This window comes from Miscanthus floridulus, chromosome 9 (genome assembly GCF_019320115.1).
Source record: "Miscanthus floridulus cultivar M001 chromosome 9, ASM1932011v1, whole genome shotgun sequence".
NCBI classification, from domain to species: Eukaryota; Viridiplantae; Streptophyta; class Magnoliopsida; order Poales; family Poaceae; genus Miscanthus; species Miscanthus floridulus.
In genome coordinates, this window is record NC_089588.1 from 142,627,858 (window position 1) to 142,655,495 (window position 27,638).

At 46.7% G+C, this 27,638-nt stretch overlaps 1 long non-coding RNA gene across 2 annotated transcripts; it reads right to left on the reverse strand.

The window, feature by feature from the left end:
• Positions 1-17,384: 17,384 nt before the first annotated feature.
• LOC136484352 (uncharacterized) lies at positions 17,385-27,009 on the reverse strand. 2 transcript variants are annotated; one of them, XR_010765914.1, is made up of 3 exons: positions 26,719-27,009; positions 17,890-18,570; positions 17,385-17,773 (listed from the first exon to the last, which is right to left on the reverse strand). It is a non-coding gene; the product is annotated as an uncharacterized lncRNA (long non-coding RNA). The 2 variants fall into 2 exon arrangements; XR_010765913.1 differs by having other exon boundaries at positions 17,385-18,570.
• Positions 27,010-27,638: the final 629 nt, after the last annotated feature.

Consider the following 27,638-nt stretch of genomic DNA (forward strand, 5'->3'; position numbering starts at 1 on the left):
TCGCCAAGGTCGCCGCTATGCTTAAAGCGGCACACTGTCAAGTTAACGAGATCCGAGAAGTTCAGAGACCTTCGTGCTCCACAAGCGTGATCCGCCGATCAGTTGATCCTAGATCCAATCGCCGCCCCAGTCAAAGCCGCTTCGCCGACCAGTCACCACCTCCCTAGGGGGGAGTTGGAGGCCACCGCGCCGAGCATCATCGCCAGCACGACCAAGAGGTCGAACAGGACGCCCGAGTGCACCTCAGCAATCTTTGGGACGCACGACGGTGTATCGACCAACGATGTTTCGGGCGCCATGAAGATGAAGTATGACGTCGCCAGGAGTACGAGCAGGAATACGGCAACCCGGACTCAGCTCTGGAGCCGATCGTCACCGGCAACACTGCCGATGTTGGTCCCGGCAGCCCGGAAGGGCCCCCTGCAATCACCAGGGCACTCCGAACGCTCCAGTGGCCCCGTGGTTTCAAAATCACCGGAGTCGAGCCCTATGAAGGAAGGATGAACCCAACCCAATGGCTGCAGGCTTACACCACCGTCGTCCGCGCCGCTGGAGGAGACACCAACGTCATGGCAAACTATCTCCCTGTTATGCTCACGCTAGCTGCCATGAGCTGGTTCACAAGCCTTGCCCCGGACTCCATCGGCTCTTGGGAAGATCTGAAGAGAGTTTTCACCGACAACTACATGGCCACTTGTCGGCGGCCGGGCACCAAGCACGATCTCAACCGCATCAACCAAAAGCCATCTGAACTACTCCACAGCTACATCAGACGCTTCTCCGAGATGAGGAATTCTATTCCCAACATCACGGAAGCCGAAGTCATCACCGCCTTCGTCTGAGGACTCCATCATTGAGAACTCCGTTCTAAGTTCAATAGAAAGCCACCTACCGGCATCGGCGAGATGATCACAACCGCAAACCAGTATGCCGATGCTGAGGAAGCGGAGGTGCATTTTAACGAAGATACGGGCACTAATCGCCCGCCTCGCCGCCACGACGACCGGAACGACGACCGATAGCACAACGTTCGCCGCCACGACGACCGCAACGACAACCAACAGTACAATGATCGCCGCTACGACGACCGTAGTTTCCACCGGGACAGCGGACGTGATCGGCCAGACGGATTCAAACCTGGTCAGAATCGCCGCTGCCGACCAGATCACTTTGTTGCCAACTACGATGAGCAGTACAAGAAGATCCTCGACGGCCCGTGCCCCCTGCACAAAAACGCCAAACACAAGATGAAAGATTGCCTTGGTTTGGCTAAGGAGTTCCAGGAGAAAAAGTACAACGACGACAATGGTGGGAACGGAGGACGCCGACCACCAGGGGATAATAATAACGCCTTCCAGGACCACGACAAGGTGGTCGCCACCATCTTCGGGGGTTTCGCCTCCAACGAAAGATGAAGGGAACGGAAGCTCGCCGCCCGACGAGTGCTCGCCGTAGTAGCAGAAGAAACTACCGCCAACCCCAGCTATCGTCCATGGTCCGAAATCTCCATCACCTTCAGCAGAGCCGACCAGTGGGCAGACATACCCTACACGGGGCGTTTTCCCCTCGTCCTTGAAGCGACTGTCCAGAAGGTGCTATTCAGAAAAGTCCTCGTCGATGGTGGGAGCGCTTTGAATCTACTCTTCGCCGGGGCTTTAAGGGAGCTCGGACTCAGGACAACAGACCTCACGCCCTCAGACTCCTCCTTCTGGGGCGTGGTACCTGGCAGGGCATCTAGACCACTTGGGGAAATTACCCTACCAGTACAATTCGGCACGGCAACCAACTACAGAGTGGAGCATATCAACTTTTATGTCGCCGACTTCGACACCGCCTACCACGCCATACTAGGGCGACCGGCTCTGACCAAGTTCATGGCAGTTCCGCACTATGCGTATCTGGTGTTGAAGATGCGTTTGCCTACAGGAGTCCTGTCTCTGCGGGCCAACCTCTCCGTCGCCTATGCCTGCGAGACGGAAAGTCTCACCCTCGCCAAAGCCACCGACCTCTCCATCCAGATGGCCAACGTGGTCGCCGAAGCCAAGATCGCATCTGCTGATGACATGGAGATCCCAGAGCCTCCCCGGGCCTCCGCCAAGTCCAAGGAAGTCAAGGAGATCGGCCTCGGCCTCGACGACCCTTCAAAGACGGTGAAAATCGGGGCTCACCTTGACCCCAAATAGGAAAGCGCGCTCGTCTCCTTCCTACATGCCAACGCCGATGTGTTTGCTTGGAAACCTGCAGACATGCCAGGGGTACCACGGGAGAAGATTGAGCACTCCTTGAATGTCTCGCCGACCGCTAAGCCGATCAAGCAGAAACTTTGCTGATTCGCACCGGACAAAAAGGAGGCTATTAGGGTAGAAATAAAACGGCTTTTAGCTACCGGATTTATAAAAGAAGTGTATCATCCAGATTGGTTAGCTAATCCTGTTCTTGTTAAGAAAAAGAATAAAGAATGGAGAATGTGTGTTGATTATACTGATCTTGACAAACACTGCCCTAAAGACCCCTTCGGTTTGCCTCGGATAGACGAGGTTGTAGACTCCACCGCCGGCTACGAGTTGCTCTCCTTTCTCGACTGTTACTCAGGCTACCATCAGATCTCCCTCAAGGAGGAAGATCAGGTTAAAACATCGTTCATCATGCCTTTCGGTGCATACTGCTACACCACTATGTCCTTCGGACTAAAGAACGCCGGCGCGACCTACCAAAGGGCTATCCAGACATGCCTCGACCAACAGATCGGCCGCAACGTCGAAGCCTACATCGACGACGTGGTCATCAAGACTAGAACCGCCGACAATCTTATCACCGACCATGAAGAAACTTTCTCCAACCTAAGCAAATACCGATGGAAGTTGAACCCTTCAAAGTGCATCTTCGGAGTTCCATCCGGTATCCTGCTCGGCTACATCGTCAGCGCTCGGGGTATCGAACCAAACCCTGATAAAGTCTCCGCCATCACCAACATGAAACGGCTGACGTGTGTCAAGGATATACAGAAGCTTACAGGCTGCATGGCTGCGTTAAGCCGATTTATATCTTGCCTCGATGAAAAAGGGCTGCCTTTCTTCAAGCTCCTCAAGGCCTCCGAGCTTTTTTCTTGGTCGGAGGAGGCAGACACAGCTTTCGAGCAGCTCAAATTATTTTTAACAAAACCTCCAATCATGACAGCGCCACGACCAGATGAAACTCTGCTGGTTTACATCGCCGCCACTTCTCGAGTTGTCAGTACGGCTATTGTCGTCGAACGCGAGGAAACTGGACACGTCTACAAGGTACAGCGTCCGGTCTATTTCATCAGCGAGGTACTTAATGAGCCCAAAACTCGTTATCCTCAGGTGCAAAAGCTGTTATATGCAATCTTAATCACCTCACGCAAGCTCCGACATTACTTCGAATACTACAAGATTGCCATAGTCACCGAGTTCCCTCTGGGAGACATTCTCTGAAATAAAGAGGCCAACGGTCGTATCATCAAGTGGGCTGTTGAGCTCGGCACCTACTCCATTGACTTCAGAAGCAGGACGACCGTAAAGTCGCAGGCGCACGCCGATTTCATCGCTGAGTGGACCGAAATCCAAGAACCCGTCGCCGCCACTTGCCCCGAGCACTGGGTGATGTACTTCGACGGCGCCCTTAATATTAATGGGGCTGGTGCGGGCATTCTGTTCATCACACCGACGAAGGATAAACTCCGATACGTTCTTCGCATACACTTCCCGGTCTCTAACAACGCCGCGGAATACGAAGCATGTCTCCACGGCCTCCATATAGCCGTCGAGCTCGGCGTCAAACGCCTTATGGTATACGGGGATTCCGCGCTGGTTATTAATCAACTCAATAAAGATTGGTCCTGTTCCAGTGAGAAGATGGACGCTTACTGTGCCGAAATCAGGAAGCTTGAAGGAAAATTCTACGGCATCGAGTACCACCACGTGGTACGGGATCAAAACCAAATAGCCGACCAACTATCGAAGATAGGATCTTCTCGTACCACGGCTCCGGTGGGGATCTTCGTTCAGGACCTCTTGACACCATCCATTAAGGAAGACAAGGAAGTTGTAGAAGTACCCCCTGCCGAGCAGTTGGTGCTCACGATACCTTCACAGACCGCCGATTGGAGGGAACAATTCATCAAGTACCTCTCCAACGGCGAAGTACCTGCCGACAAAATCGAAACCGAACGACTAATTCGCCGAAGTAAGCACTACGTGTTGGTGGACGGTAGCCTGATGAGGAAAAGTGCCAAGGAAGGGATACTGCAGAAATGCATCATCCAAGACGACGGTGTGAAGCTACTATCTGAAATTCACTCTGGCTCCTGTGGCAATCATGCGGCTTCGAGAACACTGGTCAGCAAAGCTTTCCGAGCAGGTTTCTACTGGCCCACGGCCATTACCGATGCAGAAGATCTCGTTCGATGATGTGAGGGATGTCAATTTTTCGCCAAGCAAATACATGTGCCGGCACAAGAATTACAAACCATCCCAGCTTCCTGGCCATTCGCATGCTGGGGACTGGATATGATCGGGCCTTTCAAACCTGCGCCAGGAGGTTTCCGGTATGTGTATGTCGCCATCGATAAGTTCTCCAAGTGGATCGAGTACAAACCACTCGTCGTAGCTACTGCTAAGAAAGAAGTCGAGCTCTTTGAGGGCATTGTACATAGATTTGGTCTCCCGAACAGCATCATCACCGACCTCGGGACAACTTTTACCGGCCATCATTTTTGGGACTTCCGCGAGGACAGGTGCATCTCTGTTAAATACGTTTCCGTTGCTCATCCTAGAGCTAACGGTCAGGTCAAGCGAGCTAACAGTATGATCCTCGACGCCCTCAAGAAAAGGCTCTATCAGAAAGAAGAAAAGCACCCGGGCAGATGGCTCAAAGAACTACCAGCTGTGGTCTAGGGACTACGCACTCAAGCTAGTCGCAGTACCGGCGTATCTCCATATTTTATGATCTACGGCTCAGAGGCCATACTTCCAGCGGATATTGCATTCCGAGCACCCAGAGTAGAAAACTATGATGAAGACCAAGCCGCAGCTGTTCGGACAGAAGACATTGATCGGGCCGAGGAAGAACGTCTGATTACTTGTGTTCGCACAACCAAGTACCTCAAAGGTCTGCGGAGGTACTACAACCGTAACGTCAAAGGTCGTTCGTTCACGATCGGCGACCTCGTCTTACGTCGGAAACAAAAAACCGAAGGGCTCCACAAGCTGTCTTCACCATGGGAGGGCCCTTACATCGTAAAAGGTGTTACTCGAGCAGGGTCTTATCGCTTATGCGATTTAGATGGACTCGATGTTCCCAACTCCTGGCACATAGAGCACCTTATACGTTTCTACCCCTGAAATAACATAGATATGTATTCTTTACTTTAATATTAATAAAGTTCTGGTCTCCATAATTTCTCTACATTTTTTCCTTCATCATAAGCTTCAACTACCGTTAGCGAGATGTAAGCCACTCCGCGACAGCCTCCAATACGCTCGACTAGTACATCCAAATCGCCGAGCACGATTTCTCCAAATCGTCGAGCACGATTTCTCCAAATCGCCGAGCACGATTTCTCCATATTGCCCAGCACGATTTCTCCAAATCGCCAAGCACGATTCCTCCAAATCACCGAGCACGATTCCTCCAAATCGCCGAGCACGATTCCTCCAAATCGCCGAGCACGATTCCTCCAAATCGCCGAGCACGATTTCTCCAAATCGCCGAGCACGATTTCTCCAAATCGCCGAACACAACCTCTCCAATTCGCCAAACACGACATCTCCAATTCACCGAACACATTAACTCCCAATCACCAAACACGCTTTTTCCAAAAATCGCCTACTATGCTTCCTCCGGGACGCGCAGGTTTTTCTACAAAAACAAAGACGGTGTTGCACTTTCAATATTCGCAACATAGCCTGCCGATCATCAAACAGCACACCCTTTTTTTCCTTCTGTTTTCTATGGAAACGACCCAGTCCCCAACTACATCCTACACGTGCTTAGGGGCTCCGCCCTCTGTGTTATGGTTGGTCGGCTGTGGTTCCTTGGCTATGCCTGTTCGTCCTACACATGTCAGCGCCTCTGTGCTTGACGTTATGGACTATGGGCTAGTCAAGGCCTAGATTTCAGATATGAACTAACCGCTCGGACACCGCTTTAGCCATTTCTCTCGCCACGTTACTCACGTTGGCTGCTGGGCAGAACTTTTTTCTGCAATATGAATTCTGGAGGACACCAAGGCTCTAACAGCCCACCAAACGTACCATGAACTCGGTGCTCAGCGTGTTGGCCGACAGGACATGGTCTTATTACAACGCCTATTTCTCCAACATACGCATGGGCTCCGCGTTATGCGTTACGGATCACGACCTAACTAAGGCATCTAGTTCAGTGAAAACTAAATGATCGAACATAGCTTATATTGGGAAAAAGTGCATCGGGTTGATAATACACAGATTCTTCATAGACAGATAAATCAAGTATTATGGCGGTAATATCCGAGCAGTTCTTTAAGGTTCGCCAACAGCTTCTGTTTCGCCAAACAGGTCTATATCGCCGACAAGCACTTTCGCCACATCCTCAACGTCATCCTCCAGCTGCTGGGTTTGCGCGTCGCTCAGCCCATCGGCGAACCCACCACCTATCGACTGGATGTCGACGGACGGATAATGGGACCGAACCACCGCAAGGGCATGAGTAGCGGCGGTCAAAACGGCGTCGCGGTTGAAGTTTTTGAAGTTCTCCCACGCTGCCTTGCATCTCTGAACGATGGTGTCTAGCCCTTGCTGCCTACCATCTGGACGGGGCGCTGGTTCAACGTCGATGCAGTCCAGCACTGGTTTAATTGCGGCAGTTATAGTGTTGAAGTTGTCCTTCTAGACTTTGGCTTCTTGCACCAGCACATCGAACTGTGCTTTGGTTTTATGTCGATAATCTGCAAGAATTACAATGGTTCGTCACGGCAAAAGAGAATTACGGCGTCACTTCCGATCAGGGGAAACCTACCTTTCAATTCTTCGGCCAGTTTGTCGGCTCTATCCGACTCCTTCGTTTTCTCTTGTCGGATTTGTTCGACGGTCTGGCGAAGCCGATTGAGTTCTGCATCTTGCTCTGCAAGCACAAAAGATAAGAAACGGAAAAATATACGGCCACTTACTGCAAAGCACATTATGTGAAAAAGAATACCCGATTTCAGCTTGGATGCATCCTCCAACTGCTGGCACTTCCAGTCGAGCTGTTCAGTTTTACTATCGAGTTCTCCGTTTTTCTTGCTCAACTGCTCGGATATCTTCTTAAGTTCCTCGGATACAATTGCCAGCTCCTCGGATGTCTTCTTCAGCTACTCGGACGAAGCCGTTAGTCGCTCGGACAGAACCCCATTTTGATGTTCAAGGTCCCGCGAATTCGACTCCGCAAGGTCCCGCTCGCGCTGGGCCCTCTGAATACTTTTCTCCGAAAGACTTAAAGCCTCCCGAAGTATCTTATTTTCCTCGGCGAGGGGCTCCATCCTCTTTATCAGTTGGTGCCGTTGTTCAGCTGTCCGAGCTATCCCCTGCGGATTAACAATGCAAAAGATAAACCTTGATCTTCTGACAACATTTATCGGTGTTATTGGTGTGGCACTCACCTCGATTTGAGTCATAACTCCGGCGACGGCGGATTTCAACCTCTTTATCTCTCTGGAGGTGTTTTCTTCCTCGACGACTACCACCTCTTCCCCACGTTTCCGGAGAATCCGGATGGACTGGGGCTCAGGCGTGGCACGCTCAATCTCCACGACCTCGTCCTCCTCCACCATCGCTTGAGGCACCTTCGGGGGGCTCCGTGGTCGGGCCGCCGCTCCGAGCACTCCTCGCACCCCTACGGGTGACGACGTTTGCTCCTCAGCAGTTGACGGAGTCGCATCTGTAACCTCTGGCGCATCAACAACAGCCACAGTTTCCGCTTCCAAGGTAATGACTTTTTCGGTCGTAGCCGCGGTTGCGGTCGCCGACACCACGATTCACCATCACCGGGTCTGCTAGGAGCGGCGGCTGGCCCGTCCACTGTTTGTCCAGCAGCAGGGGACTCCCGGACGGGAGCAGTCGTCGTTTTTTCCTCTGAGGTCACGGGCCTCAGCGTCGCACTACGTAATGTCAGCTTTTCAGAAACAAGGTGAAATCAAAGAACAATATAATTACTCCAAGGCAAATATACTTACGGTTTGGTTTTCCGATTGATTTTCTTGAATCGGCGATGCCTGCCTGACCCTCCAGGCGCAGTCGCTTGGTCGGCCTTGTGGGAGGACTCCTGCGCCTCCGTAGCAGGCTGCCGCTCTTCTTGGTGCTTGGAGGCCCCACCCTCTGTGCGCTGTTTGGGGACTTCGATAGTTTGCATAGCCGGGGCGTCCGCCGTTGCCCGACCATCACTTTCCCCTGCTTGATGCTTGGGAGCATCATCATCCGCCGGCACCTCCGTCGTGCTCGGCAGAAGTGCTGACTGGTCCTCATCGTCGTCTGACCACTCCAGCACAGCAGTTCGTCGTGGCTGAGCTGCTCAGTCCTCTCCAAGAGAGATGCCTCCTGGTTTGTGTGCATGAGAGCTGTCGGTTTTTCTCCTTTTTTGGACCGGCTCGTCTACTGCTGGTCTCTTCCCACGGACCTTCTCTGACACTAGGGATGGACTATCCGATGAGGAGCTTAGCTCACCCTCTTCATGATGCAGTGGCCGCCGAGGATCTACTCCTTTTGGCCAATCGGCTCTCGGCACGTCTGAAAAGCATATTGCCCTATCCTGCGAATGAATCTTTTCATAAGTGAGTCAGTCCTATGCTCGGCATTTAATGCCTGATAGACGCGAAGCGAAATGGTTACCTGAGGAGGTGGGTTGGTGCAGTTGAAAGCCTTCGTCCCTTTAGGCCAGCTAAACGAGACATTCGAAGAAAATAGATCCGTGGCACGGTCTATCACTTCCTTCTTCGTCAGACGGTCTGTGTTTTCATGGGTACCGTCGTTGTCACCTTTAAAGTCAAATGCCGGGTGGGCCCTCTCTTTGTAGGGTTGGATGCGTCGAACTATGAAACTAGCTGCAACCAGTTCACCCCTAAGCTCCAAGCCTTTACTCAATTCCAAAAGTTCCATTACTTGCTCCATGTCAGCGTTGTTGGGTCTCTTCGACCAGTTACTATGGTTAACCGGGATGTGGTGGACGTCGCAATGAATCAATGGGTGACTTTGTTTGATATAGAACCATCTAGAGTTCCAAACTTTCAGGGAGGTATTCAGCGGAACGTTGATATATTCGCTGGCCATCCCATCCCTGAGCTGCAGGTACACGCCGCCGACCACCTTGGAACCGCTACCCCCCTTCTTCTTCAGACAGAACAAGTGCCTAAAGAGGTTGAAGTGCGGAAGAACACCGAGAAATGCCTCGCAGAAATGGATAAAGATAGAAACATGCAGAATGGTGTTGGGGTGCAGATTACAGAGGCTAATCGCCCAAAACTCCATAAGATCCCTCAGAAAGGGGTGGACAGGAAACCCTAACCCTCGCCAGAAATAATCCTCAAATACTACAGCCTCATCAGTATGTGGTGTCGGGAAGGGCTCACCACTAGCTGGCCGCCATCCAGCGGTAAGACGGTCGGGGAGAACGCCTGCCGCCACCATCTTATCAAGATCCGCCGTCGACGTCTTCGACGACACCCACTCCTCGTCGCGGCTGGCTTCGGTGGCCACTTTCTTCGGCTTTGTGGCTCCTTTTTCGGCGCCATATCCTATGGTTTGGTCCTAGTGTTGAAGGCGAATGCTCGTGATTGATGCGGAAGGTGAAGCACAGGGATTGCGAAGGCAGGAAGCAGGGTGGCTTGACGGAGGTAGGAGGCGATGTGAGTGGCGGCGCGGTTATAAAGCACTTCCCCCACTCTGCCTTGACTCTGAGGGTTTTTGGAAACTGTTCCCGCGATCAGCGCTACATTGATTCCTCCAAAATGGTTTAATGGGCCGCAACTTGGGCTATCGCGTCATAGTAGCCCACGCCGCTCATTTATCGCCGCCACATTCTCTGAATTCTCTGCATTTTAATGAGGCTTAGTAACTGATATTGTACGGCCATTACTCTGAATTTCTCGCCGCGATTTGATTTATCCGATACCTACGCCAGAAACACGGGGACTGGCTACCTGCTCGGACGGTTCATTAATTTCTGAGCCCGGCACCACGTGACTACGTCACCTACTATCAGGCTCGGGGACTAAGTGGGCACACTTCACCTTGCGGTGAATGTGCTTGTTTTTCTCTCGGGGCTACGCTCGGGGGCTGGCTACGTGCTCGGACGGTTCACTAATTTCTAAGCCCGGCACCACGTGACTACGTCACCTACTGTCAGGCTCGGGGACTAAGTGGGCACACTTCACCTTGCGGTGAATGTGCTTGTTTTTCTGAAAGACTCCGAGCATCCAAAGGATAAACCAGGTATCTTTACCATTATTTTTGGATTCTAAGTGGGCACACTTCACTTAACCATGTAGGAATTTTTAATTTTGGATTTGAGCTCCTTACACCCTTATGACAAGCCGTGTTCAGAACATACATCGGCGATGTTGTATGCTGCTCGGCAGCTTCTCACAACTGCTCGGCAACTCCTTATGGTGGTCGGATCATGATTTGGACAGCTCGGTTTTGGTTCGCACTGCTCGGAAAGTCTCAAGACGGCGTTGCACAATGGGTACAAGGCGCTCGGGGACTAGCTGTGGGGGGTACGACCCCGGATACCCACGTCAGGTCACATGGGCTATGCCTCTAGGGGCGGCCCAGCCTGCAAGAAGGAGACTTGCGGGGCATGATTCTGCTCGGCGGCCCCCGCAAGGCACGGAGAGGATATCCTGAGGATGTTACGAGATCTGATAGGATATGTACGATCCCATGTTTCTTGTAATCTGTTATTACTTTCCGGTTATCTCTTAGATCTAACCGACTTGTAACCTTGCCCCCCAGACTATATAAGGCGGGCAAGGACCCCCTACGAATTCATGGCAAATCATACGATAGCTAATGCAAACCAACAGACCACAGGAGTAAGGTATTACGTCGTACCGACAGCCTGAACCTGTATAACTCGTGTGTCTCTGTTGCCTTCTTGTTCTCGATTACACGCTCCTCTACCGATCAATCTACCATCACGAGGTGCCCCTCAGTGGACTGCCGATGATATTCTGTCGACAGCCCTCTAAGATGGCTTTGGTGCGTCGCACGGAGTTCTTGATGATGATGTGACATAGGGTTTCTGGGGTGACCAAGTCCCAGGCCATGGAGTGCATGTTGCCCTAGAAGAAGTGGAGGAAGGCTTGGGGATTGTCCTCTTCCAGGATGGGCCTGAGGTGAGGTAAGATGTCATACAAGCCAACATTCACTATGTCAGATGTAGGGTCTGGGATGATTATACGGTCTGGTGGGCATGGGGAGACGATAGTCATACTCTGTTGGGTGCTCATCGCTAGCCAAGGGACCGATGAGGCTACAGCTCTCGCACCTGATGTTAGGGTGGCAGCGGCAGCAACGAAGGTGAAATCTCATATCAGACCTTGAAGAATTTTTGAGAAATTCCCATTACTAGGGTCACGGCGATGTCATGGCGAACTTGTAAAAACAACCGGCCAAGTTTCCTTAATAATCTAGAAAAAATATCAAAAATACCCCTCCCATCTGTAGCCCTAACAAACCAGGACCCTTGTACCGACGAGGCTACAAAGCTTCTCTACGTGACACTTATTCTGAGTTTTACAACAGGTTTGCACTTTAAACCTAGAGTAATATTGCAATAAATATTCTTTCATTGTACGATGATTGCTTGGGGCAAACTGTAAATAAGGAGAAATAATCTTCAGTCATGTTTAGTATGAATAATAAAAGTTCAGAGAAAAATCACTTATGACAACCTTGAGTATTACATCAAAAGCACGAAATGAAAAGTATTTGGGACTTCTAGTATGTATGGGGAGATTATTATTTTTATATTGAAAGGAAAGAGTTTGGAAAAGAATACAAGGGTGGAAGGAGAAGCTTTTATTGAAGGTTGTGGCACAAGCTATACCAAGCTATGCAACAATGTCATGTTTTGATCTGACAAAAAACACTGTATGATGAGATTAGTAACATGATAAGTAGATTCTAGTGGGCTCAGCAGGATAAGGAAAATAAAATAAATTGATTATCTTGAGAGTTAGTATGTTATAGAAAAGAAAAGGGTGGCTTGGGATATAAAGACCTGCATCTTTTCAAACTAGCTATGCTCGCAAGATAAGGGTGGCCCCTTCTACTAAATCTTGACTCTTTGTGTGCTCAAGTTCTATGATATAAATACTTTCCTGATGGTGATCTCTTGTCAGTAGTGGAGAAGTTTGGCATTTCTTATTCATGGAGAAGTATTGTTTGAGGGGTACATGCACTAAAAGACATGGGCTGATATGGATGGTTGGAGATGGTACTCAGATCAATATATATGGACCCCTGGATTCCACAGGGTGTTACTAGAAGACCCTATACTCCTAGGGGGCAAATAATTTTAAACAAGGTCTTTGAACTTATTACCCGACTTCTGGTGATGGGGACAAAACTCTGGTAAATGGTTTTTTTCTAGGGTGCAGATGCAAAAAGTATTCTATCTATCCCATTGAAAAGTTGAATGAAGGATACTTTGGCCTGACATTTTGATTCAGAAGGAGACTTTTCAGTCAAATATGCATATCATGTATCAACAGACAAGAAAGAACTATTAACAGGAAGGCAGATAGGTGAAAGCTCTAGTTTGGTTTTGGTGAATTGATGAAACCCTAAGTGCTAACCTAGTTTATCAAGTGATCATGAGATAGGTAGCACACTCCAAGTAGTGAAGCAAATGAAGATCATAACATGATGATGATGATGATGATGATGCCATGGTGATGATCAAGTGCTTGGACTTGGAAAGAAGAAAGAGAAAAACAAAAAGCTCAAGGCAAAGGTATAAATTGTAGGAGCTATTTTGTTTTGGTGATCAAGACACTTAGAGAGTGTAATCACATTTAGGTTTGATAGTCGTACTATTAAGAGGGGTGAAACTCGTATCGAAATACGGTTATCAAAGTGCCACTAGATGCTTTAACTCATTGCATATGCATTTAGGATCTAGTGGAATGCTAACACCCTTGAAAATGTTTACGAAAATATGCTAACACATGTGCACAAGGTGATACACTTGGTGGTTAGCACATTTGAGCAAGGGTGAAGAAGTTAGAGGTGAAAAGGAGTTAGTCTCGCTGGTCACAAGGTGACCGAACGCTGGTCTCAGAGGGACCGGCGCGTCCGGTCAAGTGGCAGCAGCAAGACGCTGGAGTCGGTCAACCGATAGGACACTAGGTCGCTCAATGACCAGACGCTGGAAGGCTGCGTTCGGTCATGTTGTCGGACAGCACAGAAGGAAGACACCATCTGACCAGACATTGGCTGTGTCCGGTCGAGCATGACCGGACGCGTCCGGTCGAAGAAAATCGTTTCTGGAACCTTACTAGAAACGACCGGACGCTGGAGGCTCAGCGTCTGGTCAGTTTGTCTGCAGCGTCCGGTCGTGTCTCGACCATTGAGATCAGGCGGTTCTGATTGAATGCAGAGTGACACGTGGCTGTCATCGAGCGACCGGACGCTGAGGTCCAGCGTCCGGTCAACATGACCAGAGCGTCCGGTCACCCTGCGCTGTGCCTAGTGAAGGGGTACAATGCCTCTATTTCGTGGGGGCTTCTATTTAAGCCCCATGGCCAGTTCAAGCTCACTCTCTTGGCCATTTGCATTGATATAGAAACCTTGTGAGCTTAGCCAAAGCCCTCCCACTCATCTTCATCATTGATTCATCATCTTTGTGAGATTGGGAGAGAATCCAAGTGCATTACTTGAGTGTTTGCATCTAGAGGCACTTGGTGTTCGTGTTTTGCTGCGGGATTCGCTTGTTACTCTTGGTGGTTGCCGCCACCTAGATGGCTTGAAGCAGCGAGGATCGTCGAGCGGAGAGTGGTGATTGTCTCCAGCTCCGATCGTAGTGATTGTGAGGGGTTCTTGACCTTTCCCCGGCGGAGAGCCAAAAGGTACTCTAGTAGATTGCTCGTGGCTTGTGTGATCCTCATCTTGTGTTGGTTGTGTGGCACCCTATTGAGGGTTTGGCGTGTGAAGCCAATTAGCGCGTGAACCTCCAAGTGAGTGAATCACCACAACGAGGACTAGCTTGCCGGCAAGCAAGTGAACCTCGGTAAAAAATTATTGTGTTCATCATTTGATTCCGAGGTGATTGGTCTTCATTGTTATTCATCCTTGTGATTGATTGGTTCCTTCCTCGACATGGCGGTATAACCTTCTTGATCACTCTCTTTACATTACCGCAAACTAGTTGTCAAGCTCGTTAGTGTAGCTAGTTGTGAGAGCTTGTAAGTTTGGTTGGTGTGGCTCTTTAGTTAGCTTTTGAGAGCACATTAACTTAGCATAACGTCATAGCATAATGTCATAGCCATTAGGACTTTTCAAGTGGTATCAGAGGTGATGTCACTGTGATTTGAGGCTTAACAACCTTTGATGTAAAAATGGCTCAAATCAACAACATCAAGAAGCCACCCTAATTTGATGGCTCAAATTATCCCTATTGGAAGGCTAAGTTCATTGGTAAACCATGGATGGGCTCAAAGAAGAAAGCCATTTGGGTGCCAAAGAGCTTGATCACTAACCTTCAAGGACCCAAGCAAGTTTGGGTACCTAAAAAGAATTGATTTTCTTTTGTAGGTTAATTACAAAGCCGGAGGAATGCATTGGGTTCTTGATAGTGGGTGCACTCAACACATGACCGGTGATGCAAGAATGTTCAACTCAATCAACACCAATGGAATGATGGTTATGATAGTATCACATTTAGTGACAATGGCAAAGGCAAGGTCAAAGGGCTTGGTAAGATTGCAATATCCAATGACATGAGCATATTCAATGTGTTGCTAGTAGAGAGCTTGAATTTCAATTTGCTATCCATGGCTCAATTGTGTGATCTTGGATTCAAATGCATATTTGGGGTAGATGATGTAGAGATCATAAGTGTAGATGGCTCTAATTTGATCTTCAAAGGCTTTAGATATGAGAATCTATATTTGGTTGATTTCAATGCTAGTGAAGCTAGATTATCTACATGCTTGTTCACTAAGTCTAGCATGGGTTGGTTATGGCATAGAAGGCTTGGTCATGTTGGAATAAAACAATTGAATAGATTGGTTAAGCATGACTTGGTTAGAGGCTTGAAAGATGTTGTGTTTGAGAAGAATAAGCTTTGTAGCTCTTGTCAAGCCAGCAAACAAGTTGGAAACACCCATCCTAAGAAAAGCATGATGAGCACTAGCAAAGCATTTAAGTTATTGCACATGGATTTGTTTGGGCCAACACAATACACTAGCATTGGTGGAAATAAATATGGCTTTGTGATAGTGGATGACTACACTAGATACACATGGGTATTCTTTCTAGTGGACAAAAGTGATGTATTTGCAACATTCAAATCATTTGTCAAAGGCATTCACAATGAGTTTGAAACAACCATCAAGAGAGTTAGAAGTGGCAATGGTAGTGAGTTCAAAAACACTAGAATTGATGAGTTGTGTAATGAATTTGGAATTAGACATCAATTCTCGGCCAAGTACACACCTCAATCAAATGGACTTGTTGAGAGAAAGAATAGAACACTCATTGATATGGCTAGGCTATGCTTAGTGAGTACAATGTGAGTCAATCCGTTTGGGCCGAAGCTATCAACATGGCTTGCTATTGTAGCAACCACCTCTATTGTCACCGATTGAAAGAGAAGACACCATATGATGTAACAACCCAAAAATCCATACACCAAAAATACCAACTACAAATTTTTTCCTTAAAACTTACATGTGATGATGAGTGTCATGTATAGAAACCCAACCTAAGGGATGCATTAGGTCTAACCCCAACCTAAGTCAACACATAAGCATGGCATGTCATTTGTTGATTATGATTATTTAATTTCTAACAAATAAAGTGATGCATACATGGTTAACTCAAATTGTGGTTTGGATTTCCATTTGTTTTATGTTATGCTTAAACAACTCTTTTAAAGAAACACACCATAAAGTAATTACTATTCAAACCAAAGGATAAATGTGTAAAAAGAGAAAACTAATTCTATTTTTATATATAACAAACTACACCTATGTTGATATACAAAATAGCTAAATAAATTCCTAATATATATATAAAAGAATATGGTGGGCCTCATATCTAAAACTCCAATGAATTTGGTACACCAATTTTGAATTCAAATACCCAAACCAAATTTGAATTCAAATCAAGGAAGAAGAAAAAGAAAACAAAAAAAGGGAATGAGGAAGAGGAAGCCTCGCTGTGGCCCAGGCCCGCTCGGCTTCACCGCCCAGCCATCCCCACCGCGCCAGCCAGCCAGCCCAACCGCGCCCGCCTTCACCCAGCACGCGCGCAGCAGCAGGCCGGCCCAACTCGCGCGCGGCCCACGCAGCCAGCCCCGCACGCTGCTCACCCGCGCGCCCCTTTTTGCTTCGCCCGCAGCCGCTGCCCGCTGGACCCCACATGTCAGCTGCACACCCGCCACAGTGTCGTCTTCCCCCACGCCTCAACCGCCGTGCGACCGGAGGCCGACAGCCGTGGCAGGGGCGGGCCAGGGGGGGGTCACGCCCGGGGCACGGCCTTGTCCCCTTGGCGCCGCGCCCACGCAATCTCCGCGCCAACCACCCACGCCCCGCGATGACGCTCGATGCGCTCGGCGCAATCCCCAGTCTGTGATCCCTAATATAATGTTATGTGCTGTGTTCATTGCACTAGGCTAGATCACCCCTTGTGTTGATCTAGATCTAATAACTACTTCATGATTAGATTCACGGTCAGCCAATAGCAAGAAAGAAACAGATCCTCCCCTATCAATCACTGTACACGCACAGGATTTGCAGCCTCCTGCTGCAAAGCCAATGGTTTGACTTGTTTTGGCTTTCCTAGTTTAATTTCTTCTTTCCCTAAAGAAAAAGACCTTATCTAGTTCAATATATCTACTACTAGTACCTATGTGGCTATGTGATTGCAGCTTCTTGGTTAGTGTATTTAGGATTGCATTATTATGTGTTTTTTAGGTCAAGGGGCGGCACAGTGAGCCGCATGTGTGTGTACGTACTGTAGACTGAACACAACGCTAACACAACTTCCGGCATATACCCTCTGTAGAGAGAATAATAATAATAGTTTAGTACTCTGATGGTGACAATCCAGTATAAGAATTTCCAGATCAGCATAAACTACCCTCTGTAGTACCCTCTGTAGGCCATCCATTTCATCAGATAGTGATTGACAATGAAAGGAAAGTCCTATTTTACATGATATGATGATGCAATGATATGTGGAGTTTTTGAATGGATATTTTTTACACCAATTAGATCACACATCAGCAAAGCCTAGTATGCCCGAGGCTGCACACGACCTATCATACAACAGAGATAGGTCTAGGTCGACCAATAGGACCGCCACACAAACCTGACACTTGTTTTTCGCTCGAAAAGCTCGCGAACACCTCTCGGGAAGACCCGTCGGTGTTCAATCTTGATGGACAAGGAAGCCAATGGCCATGGAAACTTGTGGTTTGCCTGATGAAAAATGAACGATGTTCCCAACAATTGTTTTCCAACATTGAGCTGCATATGGCCTTGCTAAGTGCTAAAGGGTTATTCTACAGAAAACTGCAATGAGAAAATAGATGCATCTCATATACACATTAGCTCAATCTTGAAAATAATAGGACTATTTGCACCTTAAATTCAAAGAAACTGTTGAGAGTATTGTGTTGTTGAACTACCTTATGAGATCTAAAGGAAGGTCCAGTTGAATCAGCGAAACCAGGTGACGGAATGCTGGCCGCTGCTTGAGCAGTAGATCAGATCATGCGGGGCAGCCAATGCTTTCATCTTCTCGTGCGTCAGCTTGATCATACTCCCATACGTCACCTGCAAACTGCCCCACAGATCTTTATCACAATCACAACTAATAATCCCATAAAAAACCAAACTTTTGTGGCAGATCTTAATGCCCTGGTCCTGGATGCATGCCTCGGAGCCCTTCACCTCCACGGGGACGTTGTGCCCCTATCGACGTCGTCGGAGGCAGCGGCGACCAAGGGTGCCATACCCATGGCGAGCTTTAGCAAGGACGCGGCCATCACATGTGTTTATAAAAAATATTATACACAATAGATATAATTAATGATGATTTTTTAACACCTCAATTCCTATCATATATATACAATTGTATATAGAAAAAAAAATACATTGTCGTACAACAATCTATACAACCATACTTTGATGCATTCATTTTCAAATAGCAATGTATATCACATATCCTCCCCTCATGATCTAGCGCATACCAGCCCGTGGCCATAAGCACGGCCATCCCCGCGACGAACAACAGCCTGTATGGCAGCCGCAGCATGGCTGGACCCTCATCAGCACCCCTTCCCCTCATCATCACCCCTTCCCTGAACCTGAAGAGAAAGAACTGAACACTCCATACATTGAACAGGTCATAGAGTGCAAGACAAAGCCAAACAGATTCACAAATGGTCAGTTTTTTTAGATAAAGGATAGTTTATATCCAGCTTCATCTACCTCAGGGTAGAATCAGGCCAATTATTACAAAGTTCGCTATAGCGACCAGCATACAACCCACAGGGATCACAAGCTTACAAGTAGACACTAGGACAACAAAGCGGGAAGTAAAGTTCTAACTAATGAAGACCAATAAACCTAGTCGATAACCATCCATTGGAATTAAAGAAGTGCAATGCTGATGTCTCCAGATGCTACCTAATAAGAATCAGCTGATCCCGTAGATCATTACGCCGCTGCAGCCTTGCCCATTGCCGTAGCCAATGGGTTCCCCTGAATAGCACCTGCAAAAAAGTTTTCGGTCTGCATTTGTCAAAAACTATTTCGTTTCTTGTTAACCAGATTGTCCAACATAAAGCTGACGCTGTAGTTTATAATAAAGAATCATGTATGTTACCACCCGCCTTAGACCAATTAACAAATAAATCATGTATACTGAGGGGGGTGATAACCCAAACATCAAGTGTACAGCACGCCACAAGAACTTAGTATAATAACATTGGAAAAAAAGGTGTTGAATAGTTTCTGGACGGTGACAGAAGCAACATTTCGTATCACCATTCTAGCTTCGTCGTGCAAGATTGTCCTTGGTTAAGATCACACCTCTTTTTAAATACCACAAGAATATTTTTATTCTTGAAGGAATTTTGATCTGCCATAAATCCTGTGACACTCTGACCCTATTGTTAATTAGTGCAGCATACATAGATTTAACAGAAAATATACCAGATGAATGTAATGCCCAAACAAACACGTCCCTTTCCCCCTGTAAGTTCACATCTTGTAAGGCAACAATTCTATGCCAATCCCTTAGATTTCTACCCCCTAAATTCCAGCGAAAGGAAATGTTTAGCGGGATTGATGCAAGTACAGTTGCCACAGAATCCTGCTTTCTTCTCACAATATTGAACAACGAGGGAAATTTATCTTTTAATGGTTGGTTCCCAACCAGGTGTCCATCCAAAAACGAGTTTGTGACCCGTCTTTTACTTTGAATGAACCAAAAGTCATGAAACTATCTTTTACATTCATCAGTCCTTTCCAGAAGTGAGAGTCAGTGGGCCTTTTGGTACAGCTCCCTATAGTTTTATCTTTTATATATTTATTTCTCAATAATTCTTGCCACATGCCATCCTCATTTAACAGCTTGAAGAGCCATTTACTCATCAGGCATTTGTTTTGTAAATCCAAATTATGTATGCCTAAACCACCCTATATTTTTGGTTGGCACATAATTTCCCATTTGGCCAGTCTATATTTTCGCTTGTGATGGTCGCTTTGCCAGTAGAATCTTGATCTAAAGCAGTCGATCTTTTCTAATACTCCTTTTGGGAGTTCAAAGAAAGACATCATAAACATCGGTAAGCTAGAGAGCACCGAGTTTATTAAGACCAAGCGACCTCCTAAAGAAAGCATCTTACCTTTCCATCCGCTAAGCTTGTTTTTAATTCTGTTCTCTATTGACTGCCAATCTTTATTACTCAGTTTCCTAGTGTGCATAGGTAAACCAAGGTACCAAAAGGGAAACTTACCCACCCCACACCCAAACAACTGCGAATAGAAAACCTCATGCTCTTTTGCTTTACCAAAACAAAATATTTCGCTTTTATGAAAATTAATTTTGAGCCCCGAAAGTTGCTCAAACGTGCTTAGTATCAATTTCATGTTTACCGCCTTCTCAACATCATGGCTCATAAAGATCATTGTGTCATCCGCATATTGTAGAATAGACAAACCATCTTGGACAAGATGAGGAATGACCCCTTCTATCTGGCCTGCTTCCTTGGCCCTAGCAATTAGTATAGCCAACATGTCTGCCACTATATTAAATAGTATTGGAGACATTGGGTCACCTTGCTTAGGCCTTTTTTTGTCTAGAAATAGGAACCAAGTTGGTCATTCACTTTAATGTTTACATTTCCTCCATGTGTAAACTGTTGTACCCAAGAACACCACTTCTGAGAGAATCCTTTCATCGCTAAGGTTTGTTGTAAAAAGTTCCATTTTACTTTATCATAAGCCTTTTCAAAATCTATTTTAAAGATTATTCCATCTTGCTTTTTCAAGTGGAGTTCATGAATCGTTTCATGGAGAATTACTGCGCCCTCCATGATGTTTCTTTCTGGGAGGAAAGCATTTTGTGTTGGTCTAATGATCTTCTGGGCAACGGTAGACAGTCTATTAGTCGTAACTTTGGTAAAGATCTTAAAAGAAACATTCAACAAACAGATCGGTCTATATTGTTGAATGACTTTCGCATCTTTCTTCTTTGGTAACAGAATTATAGTACCAAAGTTGAGACTATGCAAAGGCAGAGTTCCCTCATGAAATTCCATAAAGAGAGCCATCAGATCGTCTTTTATTGAATCCCAGAAGACCTGATAGAACTCAGGTGGAAAGCCATCCGGTCCTGGTGCCTTATTGTGTTGCATCTAGAACACTGCTGCTCTGACCTCAAACTCAGAAAACACATCAGTTAGAAACTCATTTTCCAGATCAGAGACTTGAGGTATGTCTTGGACCTGGTGCTCCTCCAACACTATAGAAGAGCTCTCCGGGGGACCAAACAGGTTTTTATAATAGTTGGTAATATGTTGTTTTAGTTGAGCATCACCTTCTATTATATTGTTGCCATCCTCCAATTGGAAAATACGAGTTTTTCGATGCCTACCATTAGCCAACAAATGATAATATTTAGTATTAGCATCACCCTCCAGTAGATGTTTTACCTTTGCCCTTTGGTACCATTTAATTTCCTCTTCACGCGGCAGTTCAGCCAATCTCTCACTTAACACATGTTTAAGATTTAGTTCCGTCTGATTAAGCAAAGATATTTCTGCCTTCTTGTCTAGCTCATCGAGTTTGTCTAACGGTTCCTTTTTTTCCTTCTTATAAGCCCCACTCACATTTTTTGCCCAGCCTCTGAGGTACTGCCGAAGTCTCCTGATCTTTGTCCGCCACCTCTCTAATGGGCTGCCCTCCACAATCACACTAAGCCAAACATCTCGCACCATGTCACAAAAACCATCCCTAAGCAACCAACCCAATTCAAATTTGAATTGGGGTTGGTAAGCCGAAGATGGACTATTTGTGCTAAATAACAGTGGAGGGTGGTCAGAAATGTCTCTGCTCAAAGCAACCACAGTTGAAAGCGGATACTTAGACTCAAAATCCGTACAAACTAGAATCCTATCTAGTTTCTCAAAGGTCTGATTTTGTACGCGATTAGTCCAAGTAAACTTTCTTCCTGTCAGCTCTAATTCTCTAAGATTTAGCATGTCAATGACTGCATTAAACAGAAAAGCCATCTATCACTATAGTTTTCATTGTTTTTCTCATCCGGACTACGAATAATGTTAAAATCACCACCTATAACAATAGGTAGGGTGTCTTTTGAACATACTCTAACCAGATAAGAATTGCGTTTTTAGATCTAATTGAGCAGGGCCATAAACTGAGATTAAATTAAATTTAAAATCAACATCCTTGTGTCTCAACTTGAACCGAATAAAAAATCCCCTTCTTCTATCTGACCAATGTAAAAAATTAAAGGGTTTATACCTAGCATCATACCACCGGACCGACCCCTTGGAGCCATGCAATGGCAAAGAAAATCTCTGCCAGCGCATATATTATTCAAAGTTGATTGCGGAAAATTGGCTCTCCCGGTCTCCGATAAGGCAATGAAATCTAGGTTCTTTTCTTTTGTCAAGTCAGACAGAAATCTATACTGTTTATGGTCAGCAAAACCATTGCAGTTCCAGAAAATTCCTTTCATTTGGATTGACTTTTAGCTTTTTTCATTAATTTTGGACCTAGATTTTTTGTAATGTGATAAAGGGGTCTGTAGACACAAAGGATCACAGCCCCCATCACCTAGGTCTTCAGTAATCTCCGCACAAATGAGGTTTAATGCATCTAAATCCATATTTTCCTCTAAAGAGCAAACAGATGAGACAACATCCACTAGGTTCTTGCTAGATTCTTCTAAATTAAAAAACTCAGATAGTCTATGTGACTCCACATCTTTTAAAGATTTTAAAGAACAGGAAACCTCATGCTCATTAACCCCGAGTGAAATTCCAAGTGCACTAGTAGAAGCTAGCAAAATAGAATCATCAAGAGCATCAAAAGAAAGTGGCTGTGATTCTTTACCTTTGATCGAAGATGATTCCAAATTTTTGCGCGCTTTTAACTTCGTTGCCTTCTCCAATGAGTCTTGCTCCGGAGTATACGCGTTTCTTTTGCTAGCTCTCACTGGTGACACTGTCCCGCCACTCATTGCCTTAGTTTTTTTTGAGGAGGCTAGATTCTCTTTTAGACTGCAATAGACTAGCCTTCCATTGTGCAGTACCATCAGGAGTCATCCGAGTCTGAGATAGTAACACAACTGGCTTATTTGCATTTTTCTTTTCCATTGAGACATGTCCTGAAAAGTTCTGCTGGAGTACTGCACCTGTACCAGCCCCCATGCTCTGCTGAGTATCAGCGGTCCGTGGTAGGACCGACTGGTTGGTCGTGATATTGCCTAGGTGATGGTCAGTAGGTGTACCAGCGGCCGCCTTGTTCTTGTGCTGTCCACTTGGCGCAACTGAGGCATTAGGCAGCCTATCAGACATTTGACTAGCTGGTGGATCTCCTATTTTGTTAGCATCATGATCCATGTTTTCCGGTTCCTTCTCCTCCGAGGCTTTGTCCTCGTCCATGGTAGAGTCCATGTCAATGACTTGGGGCTCACCATCAGACATATCCTTCTCAACTCTAAATTGTAGCTCATATACAAAATCCCCAAGGACTACATCCACAAGGTTTGGGATGAGGTCAGGATTTAGCACATCTACTTTCATTCTTGCTCTGCCATATTTCGTTGTGAATTTCATATCAACAGCCCAAGATACCCCTAAAATTGAGCCAATTGCCCAGATAATAGGAAATTCCCGTAACTTCTTTGGGAGCCCTCTGAACTGCACCCAAACCTTGTCAATCTCATATTTAAAAACATCATTTTTGGCTCCTTTCTCGAACCGAATCTTTCCTTTCACTGTCTTTGTGACCATTGGGCCCCAATTCACCATGTGGTTGAGCACTTCAGAAGATGGGAAATTAGTGAAAAAGGCATCGTTGCCTTTCTCTTCAATCACCCAACTATTCCCAGGCAGTAGTTTGTCAAGTTCCACTGCTAACTGGTCAGCAGTAAAAGAAACCTCCAAAACATGTACCACAGCGGATTTGTCATCAGAAGCAATTTTTGGATTCTCAACAACAGGTATGAAATAAAAGCCCAGGCCTTCTACAGCATATCCACAAGTTATAGCGGTAGAGTTCAAATTCTTCAGATTTGGACAATTTTTTTTAACATGATCACCAAAGCATAATTCACAACTAAGAACAGCCGTACAAACTGAAATCGTATGCCCTTTAGTGTGGCATCGATAGCAGTAAGGTTTACCCTTGGTTTTTTGAGTTCCTCCTTTCTAGGATAACTCTGGCACATCACTCATAATAACTGTAGAATTGGATCCTGGTGGGGCAGTGTCTGTCGCAAGAGTTTCAGCTGATGTCGGTGCTGACTTGTTTGAAGTAGTCGAGGTCGCCTACTGCGATGACCCCATTGCTGGTGTCGGTTGGGGAGTAGCCCCCTGCGCACCTACCAGCGCCTCCCCCCTGGATCGAGTTTGGGAGAGGGGGTGGCCCTGCTGGTTGCTGTGGCATGTGGCTGCCTCCAAGCTCCTGCGACGAAGATGGTTGGTAGCGGGGGTGGCTAGGGTTTGGCCAGCCCCCACGACCTCTGCCTCCGCTGAACCCTCCTCCATTGCCGCCCTGTGGACTCCCGCCCCGGCCCCCGCCAAAGCCCTAGTTGAAGTAGCCGAAGCCACCGTATCCCTGACCCCGGCCTCGACCACGCGGGGGAAACTGGTCACTGCCACGGCCCTGTCCGTGTCCTGGGTCGAAACCCGGATGAAACCCGGGGTTGTACCCCACCCCCCTTCCTCCTCCACGAGCGCCATGATCACCGCTATGACCTGAACCCTGCGCCGCCATCTGTTTGCCTGCTCACACGACGTCTGCGAACGAAGGTTGCGATGGCGTCGTATACACTGCTGGCGGTGGCTTAGTTACGATAGGACTTCTCCTCGTCCCTGTCCTCCTGAATAACGCACACAGTCCCTTCATGGGCCAAAAAAACTTTCCTGACCCAATTTGCACCCATTCAACACATCTAGAGAAAGCACGCACCGTTCCCCCCTCCGCACCGATCCGAGCGCACGCGACCGCGGCCTCGGTCCATAGCGTCGAACGAGGAAGCGGATGGAATAATGTATCACGATCCTGGATTTTCGTTTTTCCAAAAAAAATTGAATCTTCCTGTGACCTCGCCGGAACAGTCCTCGTCGGCGATCTAGGGTGCTGCAGAGACTTTCCCGAGCCGCCACGAGTTCCCAGGTCACGGTGGCTAGCCTTGGCAAGGAAGTCGCCTAGCGTTCTTGGCGGAGACACGCGCGGAGCGGGCAGCGGCCCTTGCCATGGCTCGCCAACGAGCTTCCTCTTGATCAAAGATTCAACGATAGCCCTGGGCAGAAGAAGATCGCGAGGTAACGAAGCCTTACCTGTGTCTAGAACCTGTTCCGCCATAGCTAACTGATCGATCGTGAAGCCGGCGTCCAAGGCTTCCTTAACGAACTCCGGCGTGGAAGGGTTGTGAACCTTCGGTTCGTCTTCTTCCGATTCATCAGAATCACCTCCCGATTCCCAGAACTTGGACTTCAGCGGGAAGGCCTTCTGGACGCCATGTACCGGTGTCGGTCTCCGGGACACCTCCGTGGCCATGGCCACAAAGCTGGACAAAGCTTCACGCCCCTCCTTGCGATGTCGATCTTCATCTCCTTCCCCAATGCCATCTGGATGCGGTCCAGGTCGTATAACCTGCTTGACCGCCGGCGCCAAAGTAAGTCTCCTTCCCCTCGTCATCTAGATTGGCTTAATATACTAAACAGAGCTTACAACTGAAATAAAATATAACCACCATGCCCCCATCCTTTATAGAAATATCATCAAGAGGTTATCTAACTAAGATTTGTTGCTTATAACATCTTTATGCAGGAATGAATGCTATTTAATTTGTTTTATTAGCTACGTAGGTGCTGTAAGGTGACAGAATTAGATTATGCACCGCACCATCATGTGTTTAATGTCTCATACTTATAGCATATCAGATATGCATCCAATAAACGTAACAGGCATGTTAAGCTCTTTAGAACTTCCTGTGGATTTTTTAGTATGTAGTCTAAGTACACACAAACCAGTGACTTGCTATCATGACCTCAGGCAGATGCTTAGTAGTGCTTAAGCATGAGGTACAATATTTTAACATTATAGTTTTGCAATTTTAAGATCTGGTGCAAAGGAGTCCATATTGTATTACAAAGGCTAAAGGAAACAAGAGACAAGTTACTGACTTGCTTTAGACATTCAGACTTGACTGGGTAGTGAGTTTAATGGACATGCAGATCTGACTGGGTAGTGAGTTTAATTTCAAAGTTTCAAGTTTGACAGTGATTAAAATCAGGTAAATGCTATCGGCAACAAACAATACATGTTTCATGCTGAGATTGAGAGGGATTGTACTCATATGTATGATGGCTGGTTGTTCTGTAAGCTTGATCCAACTCTGGTATGGATAATGATATCATATAAATCACATACAAGACACATAAACCTGCAAACATGCCGAACAAAGTACACCATTCTGTTGCTTTACTGTGGTGCAGTTTCAGGTTAAAATAAAAGAGGGATCATATATATACGTACTGTCTTATAGAATATCAACTTCTAAGAAACCGTTGATAATTATATTATAATAGCAAAACAACAGGGTGTAACATCAAAGAAGACAAATTCATAATTTGAACCCTTCTTTGTTCTCAACCAAGAGTCAATTCAAGAGTTGCATGCTAAAAGGTTCATACCAAAACATCTACTTTATCCCAGAATCATGTGGAATGAACAATCAAACTAACGGTTACCTTTGCAATCTTCACAAGTTGGTCATGGTTGTCATGGCCATAAAAGAATGGTTCCCTGCAAAATATCTGCAACCATCAGTCAGCAAACATATAGGTAAAAAAATGACTTCCAAACAACTGAGGAACTGACGATGCCAATGGCCATTGTGTCCAATAGTATTGACATAAGGACAGCATTTTTACCAGCCAATACTCCGCATGTCTAAAGAATAATCATAGTCAGTTCAGGTCCCTTGAATGTGCCCAGGTCAGATGCCAAAAAGAATGTACGGAGTACGGACCAATATTGCGAATTAGATGTGATTTTTAATTAATACAAAGGATACCATGCTAGCATACAAGTATACAAATTAATAATTATCATGGGGTTTTACGCCATTCACTCAATTGGCTTAAGATCCAAACTGTTAGAACTAAAATCATATACAAGTGAAGTCAAATCAATTGAATATCTCTGCTATGTTGCTTCCAGACTTAGAATAAAAGAAGATCAACATAAAAAAAAATGAAAACTAAACCTGACCTACTTTAACTTGTGGCCGCATGTCCTCACAACCGTTAACTAAAATCATATACAAGTGAAGTCAAATCAATTGAATATCTGTGCTATGTTGCTTCCAGACTTAGAATAACAGAAGATCAACATAAAAAATGAAACTAAACCTGACCTGCTCTTAACGTGCGGCCCCAAGTCCTCATGGATGCCATGGACCGCATGGCTTGGGGGTGTCTCATCCCCTATATCTTCTCGTGATGAACTCGCCTGAGTCTGGCGACGAGACCACGGCGACCTCGACACGACCCGACCCCCACGGCGACCTCGACACGACCACGACGCCTAAGTCTGAGCCCTTCGCGGGCCGGCCTTCGAACCCCGGTCGGTCTTTGCTCATGTCGAAATAGGCAACTGCCGCTTCGTG